This window comes from Pseudophryne corroboree, chromosome 4 (assembly GCF_028390025.1).
Source record: "Pseudophryne corroboree isolate aPseCor3 chromosome 4, aPseCor3.hap2, whole genome shotgun sequence".
NCBI lineage: Eukaryota > Metazoa > Chordata > Amphibia > Anura > Myobatrachidae > Pseudophryne > Pseudophryne corroboree.
Genome location: NC_086447.1, coordinates 449,149,079 through 449,164,095, shown reverse-complemented (window position 1 = coordinate 449,164,095; position 15,017 = coordinate 449,149,079).

Here is a 15,017-nt window from a genome sequence, read left to right as displayed (position 1 = left end):
GGGGGAGGAGGGGGGTTGGATTAATGTATATATGACTATGTATATTTGGAGTCAGTGTATATATGGAGGCAGTGTATATATGGATGTATATATGGAGGCGATGGATGGATGGATATATGTATGTATGTATGTATGTATGTATGAGAGAGACAGTGGATGTATGTATGTATTTATGTGAGAGGCAGTGTATGGATGTATGTATGTATGTAAGAGAGGCAGTGTATGTATGGATGTATGTATGTATGAATGAGACACAGTGTATGTATGTATGAGAGACAGTGTACGTATTATATATGGGAGGGCAGTGTATGTATGAGAGAAGCAGTGTGTGTATGTATGTATGTATGTATGAGAGAGGCAGTGTATGTCTGTATGTATGTATGTATGTATGTGAGAGGCAGTGTATGGATGGATGTATGTATGAGAGAGGCTATGTATGTATGTATGTATGTATGTATGTGAGAGACATTGGATGTACGTATGTGAGAGAGAGGCAGTGTATGCATGTATGGATGTGAGAGACAGTGTATGTATGGATGTATGTATGAGAGAGACAGTGTATGTATGTATGTATGTATATATATATGTATGTATGTATGTATGGGAGAGGCAGTGTATAGATGTATGTATGGGAGAGGCAGTGTATATATGTATGTATGTATGTATGTATGTATGAGAGAGACAGTGGATGCATGTATGGGAGAGGCAGTGTATGGATGTATGTATAGGAGAGGCTATGTATGTATGTATGTATGTATGTATGAGAGAGACAGTGGATGTATGTATGTATGGGAGAGGCAGTGTATGCATGTATGTATAGGAGAGGAAGTGTATGTATGAGAGAAGCAGTGTATGTATGTATGTATGAGAGAGGCAGTGTATGTATGTATGTATGTATGTATGTATGTATGTGAGAGGCAGTGTATGGATGTATGAGAGAGGCAGTGTATGGATGTATGTATGTGAGAGGCAGTGTATGGATGTATGAGAGAGGCTGTGTGTGCGTGTTTGTTTGTATGTATGGATGTATGTATGTATGGATGTATGTATGTATGTATGTATGTATGTATGAGCGAGGCAGTGTATGTATGAGAGAGGCAGTGTATGGATGTATGAGAGACAAAATCAAATAGAAAGCGATAGGCAGCTGGATAGTAGGGTGCCAGGATCTGGGAAGGGGGTACCCATCAAATAATTAAGGATGTCTTTGAGAGATACATCCTTGTTGTAGTCAATGCAGTCAGACGACTGGGAAATGTATACGACTCTGCCTAATCACTTTCCCCTTACTGACTGGGAAAGTGATAGGGGTATTTGCAATTGCAATCGAATTCCCGAAATTGTCGAATTTCGGGACTTTTTCGCCCAAAAAAAAAAATCGTCAATGCAATTCAGTACTTTCCGTCCAAAAAACGGACTTTCAAAATTCGACTTTTTGAAATTCGACTTTTGTCAAATTCGACTTTTCTGCAATGATACAAGTGCTGCAATTCGACCAAAGTATATTCAATTGAAGTTTGGAAATTCGACAACAGTGCTTTTAGACAGTAAATTCGACATTTTCAATCCGCCACACTTTGGTGGGTGAAACTAATAAAAAAAAATTAAAACATGTTTTTGTTTGTGTTTTTTTTTATTGATAATAGCATATCTATTTATATTAGAAGGGATTAGGTGCTTGGTTTGTCTTTTTTGGAGGCACAAGTATTATTTATATATTTTTTAAAATAATATATATTTTTTTAGATGGAATGGTAAAATTCAGAAAAAAAATGGCGTGGGGTCCCCCCTCCAAAGCATAACCAGCCTCGGGCTCTTCGAGCTGGTCCTGGTTCTAAAAATGCGGGGGGAAAATTGACAGGGGATCCCCCGTATTTTTAAAACCAGCACCGGGCTCTGCGCCTGGTGCTGGTGCAAAAAATACGGGGGACAAAAAGAGTAGGGGTCCCCCGTATTTTATACACCAGCATCGGGCTCCACTAGCTGGACAGATAATGCCACAGCCGGGGGTCACTTTTATACAGTGCCTTGCGGCCGTGGCATTAAATATCCAACAAGTCACCCCTGGCCAAGGTACCCTGGGGGAGTGGGGACCCCTTCAATCAAGGGGTCCCCCCCCCAGCCACCCAAGGGCCAGGGGTGAAGCCCGAGGCTGTCCCCCCATCCAAGGGCTGCGGATAGGGGGTTGATAGCCTTGTCAAAATTGAAAGAATATTGTTTTTTTCAGTAGTACTACAAGTACCAGCATGCGGGAGAAAAACGGGCCCGTTGGTACCTGTAGTACTACTGGGGAAAAAATACCCAAATAAAAACAGGAGACACACACCGTGACAAGTACAACTTTATTACACACTGCCGACACACTTAGGTGTGCGCAGGGGGGGTGCCTGGTGCGCACAGGCACCCCCTAATGTCTGGAACCCCGATCTCACATGCCTGATGCAGCGATCCCCTGATGCAGCGTCCCCTCTGCGCTGCACCCTGCCGGGTTAATGAAAGGTGCCACTGCCACCGGCTTTCAAACTCCCGGCTCCACCTCCATGTACAAAAACAGCATGATGTGACGTGATTACGTCATGCTGGTCGCACGTACACCCGCCACACGCCCACCTCTCTCCTTCTATTCTATGCCAACGCCAGCCACTGATGAGGAGCAGCATGCAGCCAGCGTTCCTCTTAGGAAGACAAATTCAATACTGACAGGCGGTCGGCAGCAGCATTGACACGTCACTCGTTTTTCCAGCAGCAGCAGTACTAGTCTGCGACTGTCAGTGTCAGTGAGTGACTGACTTGTACGTAAGCTGCTGCAGCTTGCAGAGGGGAAAGAGAGGGGGAGCCAGACCAGGCTGAGGAGGAGCACTGTATTTGCAGTGAGTGCCATCAGGGGTGTTTGTTTGGGGCACACCACAACATCTGACAATGTATCTGCTTCATTAGGATTGGTACAAGGGTAGATATTTTATATTGCGTTGACCATCAATAGATGGTGCTAGACAGGCCCAAAAGGCAGTGCTAGATACACCCCTCCGACGGTGCACCCCCTAATAAAATGTCCTGTGCACGCCTATGCCGACGCACACATACTTACCTATGTTGACACGAAGCAGTCGGTCCTTTTCTCCAAGTAGAATCCACGGGTACCTGAAAATAAAAGATAATTATACTCACCTCAATCCAGTGTCCAGATATAAATCCTCGTACTTGGCAAAACAAATAAACGAACACCCGATCCAGCGGACTGAAAGGGGTACCATGTTGACACATGAGACCCCTTTCCACGAATGCAGACACCCCCGTGACAGCTGTCACAGAAGTGTCTCTTCAGCCAATCAGCGAGTGCAACGTCCTTGCACTCTGCTGATTGGCTCTGTGTGCGTCTGAGCTCAGACAGCGCATCGCAAAGCCTCTCCATTATATTCAATGGTGGGAACTTTGCGTCAGCGGTGAGGTCACCCGCGGTCAGCGGCTGACCGCGGGTAACCCCACCGCTACCCGCAAAGTTCCCACCATTGAAAGTAATGGAGAGGCTTTGCGATGCGCTGTCTGAGGTCACAAGCGCACAGCCAATCAGGTGAGCGCCACGGAAGTAGCGCTTCCTGATTGGCTGAAGGGACCTCAGTGACAGGAGTCACGTGGTGTCCCGGCATTCGGGGAAAGGGGTCTGATGTGTAAACATGGGACCCCTTTCAGTCCGCTGGTACGGGTGTTAGTTTTCTTTTTTTAACAAGTACGTGGATTATCTCCCGGACACTGGATTGAGGCGAGTCTAATTTTTTTCACAGGTACCCGGGATCGTCGGAGACTGTGTGGCAGTCGGCGGGTCAACATAGGTAAGTATGTGTGTGTCGGCAGTGTGTAATAAAGTTGTACTTGTCACGGTGTGTGTCTCCTGTTTTTATTTGGGTATTTTTTTCCAGTAGAACTACAGGTACCAGCGGGCCCGTTTTTCTCCCACATGCTGGTACTTGTGGTTCTCCAAGTACCAGCTTGCGGGGGAGGCTTGCTGGGACTTGTAGTACTACTGGGAAAAAAAATATTCTTTCAATTTTGACAAGGCTATCAGCCCCCCATCCGCAGCCCTTGGATGGGGGGGACAGCCTCGGGCTTCACCCCTGGCCCTTGGGTGGCTGGAGGGGGGGGACCCCTTGATTGAAGGGGTCCCCACTCCCCCAGGGTACCTTGGCCAGGGGTGACTAGTTGGATATTTAATGCCACGGCCGCAAGGCACTGTATAAAAGTGACCCCCGGCTGTGGCATTATCTGTCCAGCTAGTGGAGCCCGATGCTGGTGTATAAAATACGGGGGACCCCTACTCTTTTTGTCCCCCGTATTTTTTGCACCAGCACCAGGCGCAGAGCCCGGTGCTGGTTTTAAAAATACGGGGGATCCCTGTCAATTTTCCCCCCGGATTTTTAGAACCAGGACCAGCTCGAAGAGCCCGAGGCTGGTTATGCTTTGGAGGGGGGACCCCACGCCATTTTTTTTCGGGTTTTTCCCGTTTTTCAAAATCGCGGCAAAATCCGGCAAATCGGCCGTTTTTTGCCCGCGGGACTGTCGAATCCATTTTCCATTGAATATGGTGAATTTCGGCAACCACTTGCCGAAATTGGACGGTCGAATTGTGTCGAATTAAAAAACGGCGATGATTTGCCGCGATTCGCCGCTAATTGCATATACCCCATAGTGTTGGGGGGCAGTAGGGAGATGTTTTGCCTAGGGTGCCAAGAAACCTTGCACCGGCCCTGATTATGGTGGGTACACACTTAGTGATATGCTCCTTGAGGGATATCGCCTAATGTTTTCCCTTGACTCCCGGACGGCTGATATAGTGCATACACACTGGACAACATCGCTAACGATATCATTCAGTGATGTCACACGGCGGACGGCCTGAACATGCAGTTCTGGATGATATGTCCAAATTGAGCTGCTGCACAGGCAACAGAGGAGGTCGGTAACAAACCGCAGAAGCGCGCATCGTCCATCGGTCGTAGCATACAGACTGGGCGATATTTTAAACAATATTGCTCAGAAGGGTGAAAATTAACTATATTATCAAAAATATCGCTTAGTGTGTACGCACCTTTAGGTGTTAGTCTAACTTAGATATTATCACGCTGATTGTTGTAACATTTGTATAAATACTCCATTCATTAAAGAGCAAAATTTATTTATATGATGATTTGTTAATGAATTAAGAAACTTTCCTTAAAAACACTGGGGAATGACCCCACTCTATAGTGTGTGTTTTTAATACAGTATATCTTTATTACACAAATAAATTTAGGTCAAAGTTATACAGTAACTGTGTGAAATGAATTTTTATTTGTTTGAACACTGGGGATAATCCCTCTAAGCATTGTATTCTCTATTATATAAAATCCAAAGGTTATAAAATAAGATTTTACTTACCGGTAAATCTATTTCTCGTAGTCCGTAGAGGATGCTGGGGACTCCGTAAGGACCATGGGGATAGACGGGCTCCGCAGGAGACATGGGCACTTTAAGAAAGAATTTAGTTCCTGGTGTGCACTGGCTCCTCCCTCTATGCCCCTCCTCCAGACCTCAGTTAGAGAAAATGTGCCCAGAGAAGATGGACAGTACGAGGAAAGGATTTTATTAATCTAAGGACAAGATTCATACCAGCCACACCAATCACACCGTATAACTTGTGATAACTACCCAGTTAACAGTATGAAAACAACATATCATCAGTGCAAGACCGATGCAACTATAACGTAACCCTTATTGCAGCAATAACTATATACAAGTATTGCAGAAGAAGTCCGCACTTGGGACGGGCGCCCAGCATCCTCTACGGACTACGAGAAATAGATTTACCGGTAAGTAAAATCTTATTTTCTCTAACGTCCTAGAGGATGCTGGGGACTCCGTTAGGACCATGGGGATTATACCAAAGCTCCCAAACGGGCGGGAGAGTGCGGATGACTCTGCAGCACCGATTGAGCAAACATGAGGTCCTCCTCAGCCAGGGTATCAAACTTGTAGAACTTTGCAAAGGTGTTTGTAGCAGCTTGGCACAGCTGTAGTGCCGAGACCCCCCGGGCAGCCGCCCAAGAAGAGCCCACCTTCCTAGTGGAATGGGCCTTGACCGATTTTGGTAACGGCAATCCAGCCGTAGAATGTGCTTGCTGAATCGTATTACAAATCCAGCGAGCAATAGTTTGCTTTGAAGCAGGGGCACCAATCTTGTTGGATGCATACAGGACAAACAGCGCTTCAGTTTTCCTGACTATAGCCATTCTGGCCACGTAAATTTTCAAAGCCCTGACCACATCAAGTAACTCGGAATCCTCCAAGTCACGAGTAGCCACAGGCACCACAATAGGTTGGTTCATATGAAAAGATGATACCACTTTCAGCAGAAATTGCGAACGGGTCCGCAATTCTGCTCTATCCATATGGAAAACCAGATAGGGGCTTTTATGTGACAAAGCCGCTAATTCTGACACACGCCTAGCCGAAGCCAAGGCTAATAACATGACCACCTTTCACGTGAGATATTTTAACTCCACCGTTTTAAGTGGTTCAAACCAGTGTGACTTTAGGAAACTTAACACCACGTTAAGATCCCAAGGTGCCACCGGAGGCACAAAAGGAGGCTGAATATGCAGCACTCCTTTTACAAACGTCTGAACTTCTGGTAGAGAAGCCAACTCTTTTTGAAAGAAAATGGATAGGGCCGAAATCTGGACCTTAATGGAGCCTAACTTTAGGCCCAAATTCACTCCAGACTGTAGAAGAAAACGGCCCAGCTGGAATTCTTCCGTAGGAGCATTCCTGGCCTCACACCAAGAAACATATTTTCGCCAAATACGGTGATAATGTTTAGATGTCACGTCCTTCCTAGCCTTTATCAGCGTAGGAATTACCTCATCCGGAATGCCTTTCTCTGCTAGGATCCGGTGTTCAACCGCCATGCCATCCAACGCAGCCGCGGTAAGTCTTGGAACAGACAGGGCCCCTGTTGTAACAGGTCCTGTCTTATAGGAAGAGGCCACGGATCTCCTCTGAGCATTTCTTGCAGATCTGGATACCAGGTCCTTTGTGGCCAATCTGGAACAATGAGGATTGTTCTCACTCCTCTTTTTCTTATAATCCTCAACACCTTGGGTATGAGAGGAAGAGGAGGAAACACATAGACTGACTGGAACACCCACGGTGTCACCAGGGCGTCTACAGCTACTGCCTGAGGGTTACCTGGCGCAGTACCTCTGTAGCTTTTTGTTGAAGCGGGATGCCATCATGTCCACCTGTGGCAGTTCCCACCGACTTGCAATCTGTGCGAAGACTTCGTGATGAAGTCCCCACTCCCCCGGGTGTAGGTCGTGTCTGCTGAGGAAGTCTGCTTCCCAGTTGTCCACTCCCGGAATGAACACTGCTGACAGTGCGCTTACATGATTCTCCGCCCAGCGAAGAATTCTGGTGGCTTCCGCCATTGCCACTCTGCTCCTTGTGCCGCCTTGGCGGTTTACATGAGCCACTGCGGTGATGTTGTCTGACTGGATCAGAACTGGTTGGTTGCGAAGTAAGGTCTCCGCTTGACGTAGGGCATTGTATATGGCCCTTAGCTCCAGGATGTTGATGTGAAGACAAGTCTCTTGACTTGACCAAAGACCCTGGAAATTTCTTCCTTGGGTCAGAGGCTTGCGTCCGTGGTCACCAGGATCCAATCCTGAATGCCGAATCTGCGTCCCCCGAGAAGGTGAGCACTTTGCAGTCACCACAGGAGTGACACCCTGGCCCTGGGGGACAGGGTGATCAACCGATGCATCTGTAGATGTGACCCGGACCACTTGTCCAGTAGGTCCCATTGGAAAGTCCTCGCATGGAACCTGCCGAAGGGAATGGCCTCGTATGACGCCACCATCTTTCCCAGGACTCGAGTGCAATGATGCAATGACACCTGTTTTGGTTTCAATAAGTTCTTGACCAGAGTCATGAGTTCCTGGACTTTCTCAATCGGGAGATAAACCCTCTTCTGGTCCGTGTCCAGAATCATGCCCAAGAAGGGCAGACGAGTCGTAGGAACCAACTGCGACTTTGGAATATTGAGAATCCAGCCGTGTTGCTGTGTAACACTTTCAATGAAAGAGATATGCTGTTCAGCAACTGCTCTCTTGATCTCGCTTTTATGAGGAGATCGTCCAAGTACGGGATAATTGTGACACCTTGCTTCTGCAGGAGCACCATAATTTCCGCCATTACCTTGGTGAAAATTCTCGGGGCCGTTGAGAGACCAAACGGCAACGTCTGAAATTGGTAATGACAATCCTGTACCGCAAATCTTAGGTACGCCTGATGAGGTGGATAAATGGGGACATGAAGGTACGCATCCTTTATGTCCAGTGACACCATAACATCCCCCCCTTCCAGGCTCGCGATGACCGCTTTTAGCGATTCCATCTTGAACTTGAACCTTTTCAAGTATAGGTTCAGAGATCTTAAATTCAATATGGGTCTGACCGAACCGTCCGGTTTCGGGACTACAAACATGGTCGAATAATAACCCATTCCCTGTTGAAGGAGGGGAACCTTGACCACCACCTGCTGAAGATACAATTTTTGTATTGCGTTTAACACTATCTCCCTCTCTTGGGGGGAAGCCGGTAGGGCCGATTTGAAATACCGGTGAGGAGGCACCTCTTCGAATTCCAGCTTGTAACCCTGAGACACAATCTCTATTGCCCAGGGATCCACCTGGGAATGAACCCACATGTGGCTGAAATTCCGAAGACGTGCCCCCACTGGGCCCGACTCCGCCATTGGAGCCCCAGCGTCATGCGGTGGATTTTGTAGAGGCCGGGGAGGACTTCTTTTCCTGGGAACTAGCTGTGTTGTGCAGCTTCTTTCCTCTGCCCCTACCTCTGGCAAGAAAGGACGCACCTCGGACTTTCTTGTTTCTTTGTGAACGAAAGGACTGCATTTGATAATGCAGTGCTCTCTTAGGCTGTGAGGGAACATAAGGCAAAAAATTTGACTTTCCAGCTGTAGTTGTGGAGACCAGGTCCGAGAGACCTTCCCCGAACAATTCCTCACCCCTGTAAGGTAAAACCTCCATATGCCTTTTTGTGTCGGCATCACCTGTCCATTGCCGAGTCCACAGGACTCTTCTGGCAGAAATCGACATAGTGTTTATTCTAGAACCCAGTAGACTAATGTCTCTTTGAGCATCTCTCATATATAGGACAGCATCTTTAATATGCCCCAGGGTCAATAATACAGTATCCTTATCTAGGGTATCCAATTCCTCAGATAAGGTATCCGTCCATGCCGCTACAGCACTACACACCCAGGCCGACGCAATTGCCGGTCTTTAGTAAGGTACCCGAATATGTATAAATGGACTTCAGGTTAACCTCTTATTTGCGATCAGCAGCATCTTTGAGGGTAGCCGTATCCTGGGACGGCAGGGCTACCTTTTTGGATAAGCGTGTTAAAGCTTTGTCCACCCTAGGGGAGGATTCCCAACGTAGCCTATCCGTTGGCGGGAAAGGATACACCATAAAAATCCGTTTGGAAATCTGCAGTTTTTTATCTGGAGATTCCCAAGCTTTTTCACATAACTCATTCAGTTCGTGTGAGGGAGGAAAAGTTACCTCAGGCTTCTTTCCCTTATACATATACACCCTCGTGTCAGGGACAGGGGTTTCCTCTGTGATGTGCAAAACATCCTTTATTGCTATAATCATATATCGAAGGGATTTAGCCAATTTTGGCTGCAACTTTGCATCATCGTAATCGACACTGGAGTCAGAGTCCATGTCGGTATCTGTGTCAACAATTTTGGATAGTGGGCGCTTATGAGACCCTGACGATCCCTGCGACCTAGGGTCAGGTACCGGTTGAGACCCTTACTGTCCCAATGCATCAGCCTTGTCAAATCTTTTATGCAAGGAATTAACATTATCATTTAAAACCTTCCACATATCCAACCAATCAGGTGTCGGCGCCGTTGGCGGAGACACCCCATTCATTTGCTCCCGCTCCTCTCCCACATAGCCTTCCTCATCAGACATGTCGACACAAGCGTACCGACACACCACACACACACAGGGAATGTCCTTTCTGAAGACAGTTCCCCCACAAGGCCCTTTGGAGAGACAGAGAGAGAGTATGCCAGCACACACCCCAGCGCTATAATATCCCAGGAATAACACAGTAACTTAATATTAACCCAGTAGCTGCTGTATATATAGTTTTTGCACCTAATTATGTGCCCCCCCTCTCTTTTCAACCCTCTTCTACCGTGTATCAGCAGGGGAGAGCCTAGGGAGCTTCCTCTCAGCGGTGCTGTGGAGAAAAAAATGGCGCTGGTGAGTGCTGAGGGAGAAGCCCCGCCCGCTCGATGGCGGGCTTCTGTCCCGCTTAAACAGTAATTTTTGGTGGGGGCTCATACATATACACAGTGCCCAGCTGTATATATGTGTACTTTTGCCAACATGAGGTCCCAAATGCTGCCCAGGGCACCCCCCCCCCCCTGCGCCCTGCACCCTTACAGTGACCGGAGTATGGGAGGTGTGTGGAGCAATGGCGCACAGCTGCAGTGCTGTGCGTTACCTCTATTGAAGATCATGAAGTCTTCTGCCGCCTGTGAAGTCTTCTTTTCTTCTCATACTCACCCGGCTTCTATCTTCCGGCTCTGCGAGGGGGGCGGCGGCGCGGCTCCTGGACGGACGGCGAGGGTGAGATCCTGCGTACCAATCCCTCTGGAGCTAATGGTGTCCAGTAGCCTAAGAAGCAGGACCTAGCTTCAGAGAGTAGGGCTGCTTCTCTCCCCTCAGTCCCACGATGCAGGGAGTCTGTTGCCAGCAGAGCTCCCTGAAAATAAAAAACCTAACAAAATACTTTCTATCAGTACACTCAGGAGAGCTCACTGAAAAACACCCAGCTCCTCTGGGCCTTGTATCAAACTGAGGTCTGGAGGAGGGGCATAGAGGGAGGAGCCACCAGGAACTAAATTCTTTCTTAAAGTGCCCATGTCTCCTGCGGAGCCCGTCTATCCCCATGGTCCTTACGGAGTCCCCAGCATCCTCTAGGACGTTAGAGAAATTAATATTATGTAGTGAGTCTATGAAAAGATGTGTATCATCTTAAACTTGGTACACGCCTATACCATCACCCGATATAGGTGTGTACGTAGTATGGTTGCGGTAGTGCTAGCTGATAAACGTCTTAAACCACTCCTGCAGTGGTCGGGCTTGGGAGGTTGCGTCTTATGTACTGTTTAATATTTATCGTCCTGGTTCCATAAAAGCCTGTGCACACTGAGCTATTTCTAGCACAGGGTGTATGGGGCTTGCAGGAAGTCATTGGCGTTTCTATAATGGGTGCAATGTGTGCGGTGCACACATTGCACCCATTTAAATACTTACCTTACCGGAGTCCAGCGGCGGGCGCAGCGTCCGCAGCAGTAATGGCCACCAAAATGGCCACCGCGCATGCGCAGTAGCCAAATTGGTCTCCGTATCATGGCGGGCGCCATGTTTCCGGAGACCTGCGCATGCGCAGTAGACTCCGGCACATTGCTGGAGTCTACAGCGCCGTTCAGAGGAGGGAGCCCACCTAGAGGTGCACACGGGCCCCCTCCTCTGTAGAAACGCCCCTGCAGGAAGTCAAGCTGGGGACATACTGCTTGACTGGTTAGGAGCGTTAACACAATCTGCCAAGTGATCGGAAAGGTGTGTACTGTACCCAGTTTTAGGGCGGGATGTGCTATAGGAAAAATACGTCCAAAACCTTGTTTTCGGACTTTGATCGCATAAACCGTATGTACTAAGCACTGGGCGGTGCGGAGGGTAAGGCCAGCTTTTGCTGACATTGCCCTATAAAAGCCTATGAGCTCTTTTTGCATCTTCCTGAGAGGGATCAGATTCAGATCCCTCACAGCATATACTATAGAAGCCTATGGGCTTCCTTCTGCTTTCTTCCCGAGAGGGATCCTATCTGATCCCTCCTAGCACCCCTCGCAACCCTTTGCACATGCACCCTCTGTGCACGTGCAGAAACCCAGAAGTCCTAGCATCACAAAGTGCAGCTGTTTTTGGAAGAGCTCTCCTTTGCAATACTAAGTAATCACATATGTTAGTACATAACGCCTTGTGTCTTAAAACTGCAATTTCAGACAGTACGTAATGTTGCAGTGTTGACATATGGCTACAAAGGTACCTGTACATCAGTTCTGGTATAGGCAGTCAGTGTAATTTGATACTTAAAAGTTGCCAATCATCATTTTTAATTTGTTTGATTTTTATTTTGTTTGATTTTCTTTTTATATGTTCTAAGTTCAAGCCTCACCCACATTTAAGACGTTAATCATTGAGTGTATTGTAACTCACAGGAGTTGGTACAGGTTGAGTCTCCCTTATCCAAAATGCTTGGGACCAGAGGTATTTTGGATATGGGATTTTTCCGTATTTTGGAATAATTGCATACCATAATGAGATATCATGGTGATGGGACCTAAATCTAAGCACAGAATGCATTTATGTTACATATGCACCTTATACACACAGCCTGAAGGTAATTTTAGCCAATATTTTTTATAAATTTGTGCATTAAACAAAGTGGGGTATATTTACTAAGGTCCCGATTTTGACCAAGATGCCGTTTTTTCTTCAAAGTGTCATCTCGGTAATTTACTAAGCAAAAATCACGGCAGTGATCAGGGCATTCGTAATATTTTGGAAGTCCTAGGAAAAAATCACGAATCAATACACCATCGGTCAAATACGCCTGCAATTTGGCAGAAATCGGGAATTTACTAAAAAGTGCAAAACAGAAACACTGCCGACAATAGCCAAACACTGCCGTGATGAAATACAAATCGTGAAAAAGTGCTAAAAAAAACCAGACCTGCTTTTTTATCCCGTGTTTGTATAGGCATGCACGGATCCATGAGATCCGTGCATGTTTTTCAGTGGGAAGGGGGGGGAAATGTTATAAATTTCCGAAAAAAAAAATGCGTGGGGTCCCCCCTCCTAAACCAAACCAGCCTCGGGCTCTTTGAGCCGGCCCTGGTTGCAAAAATATGGGGGAAAAATTGACAGGGGTTCCCCCATATTTAAGCTACCAGCACCGGGCTCTGTGCCTGGTCCTGGTTCCAAAAATACGGGGAACAAAAAGAGTAGGGGTCCCCCGTATTTTTGAAACCAGCACCAGGCTCCACTAGCTGGACAGATAATGCCACAGCCGGGGGTCACTTTTATACAGTGCCTTGCGGCCGTGGCATCAAATATCCAACTAGTCACCCCTGGCCGGGCCGGGGTACCCTGGGGGAGTGGGGACCCCTTCAATCAAGGGGTCCCCCCCCCCAGCCACCCAAGGGCCAGGGTGGCTGGGGGGGGGGAACCCCAAAACATACTCACCTGTCCAGGGAGCCGGTGTCCGCTGCTCCGGTGAGCGCTGCCGGGCGCCGGGTCTCCCATATGCTGCAATGTGACCCCGGTGCAGTAAAGTGACGCTGCAAAATGGCAGTGCTCTTTACAGCACCGGGGGTCACAGCGCAGGAGAAGGACCCGGCACCCGGCAGCCTCCTGAAGCAGCGCGGACTGGCTTCCTGGACAGGTGAGCATATTATCCTGCTGGGGGGGTGTCTGCGGCGCGCAGGGGTAGTCACTACGGCGGGGGGGGGGGGGGAGTCGACTGGGTGGCGGTGGTAGAGGCGATGTTGGCAAAAAATACCCCGATGATGCTGCGAAGAGGCATCGCAGGGACAGAGCTTGAATGCAAGCTCTGTCTCTGCATGCGATAATTGATACATCCCTGCGATGTAATCAATTATCGCAGTGCGAGTTTGGGCGATTTTATCACCTGTCATCTGCATCCTGGATGCGGATGGTGATAAATAGGCCTCTAAGGCTGGCAAAGACTACAGTAGCCTCCTCATAACTGAGCAATGCTCTAAAATAAGGAAAAATAAATAGTTTATATTTTATAAAATTACACACACACATCTGACGTAGGGGTCAATAAATATCTGTGCCACCTTGCCTCCCTTTACTCCAGTTTCCCCTCCTCACCCGTATTCCACACATTAGAGGATGATCCAATGGCCGCTGCTTCTTTGCTGTATACTGTTATAGGCCCTATACATTAGGCGATATCACTGAAAGATATGAACGATCTCGTTCATTAATCAACGAGATATCGTTCATATCTTTCAGTGTGTAGGCACCAATGATAAACGATGCGCGGCCCTGCGCTTGTTCATCGTTGGTGCCAGGTCGCTTATACATGCAGGCCAATATGGACAATCTCGTCCATATTAGCATGCAGTGCTATGGAGCTGGGTGATGGGGGGGTGAAGAAACTTCACTCCCGTCCCCCGCCGGGTCGTCCGTCGGCCGTATCAGCCGTCGGGCACCTCGGCGGCATATCGCCTAATGTGTAGGGCCCTTTATAGTTAAATAACTACACTGATGTAAAGCCACAATGTGCAGTAGACATCAAATGACACCATTGGTAAAGATACATATCACCATATTTATCAATGCTACTCTGTATTACCTGAAGTGACACACAGCACACATCTTACATAAAGGTAATATATAACACATCACAGGGAAGGGCTCCTATTGGAGCTACTGTTCCTGCATGTGTATTTATTACATTCGGTTGAAACTTCTTTTCTTAATGCCATGATATGCGGGTATAAGAAATTATAATTATTGAGTCTTAAACCCTATAATAAATATGCCTGGTAGTTTTTGATGCAGTTTTGAAATACAGTTTTGTAAAACTGAAAAAATGAATTCCACAAAATGTGAGGACCATGGATCAATACATGCATTGTATCTGATTAAAGATATATTTTAATTAAAAAGGTTAAAAATTACATTACATTAATTCCAGCTAACTCTTAAAGTGTTGCTAACCTTTTCAATATATAGGTTTTAGCAGATTCCATATTCTGAGGATTCGGGTGCCTTCAGTTCCCCACAGAGTATCATATTCCACTTGCACTTAAAACCGCCCCCACATGCCACGCAGACCTT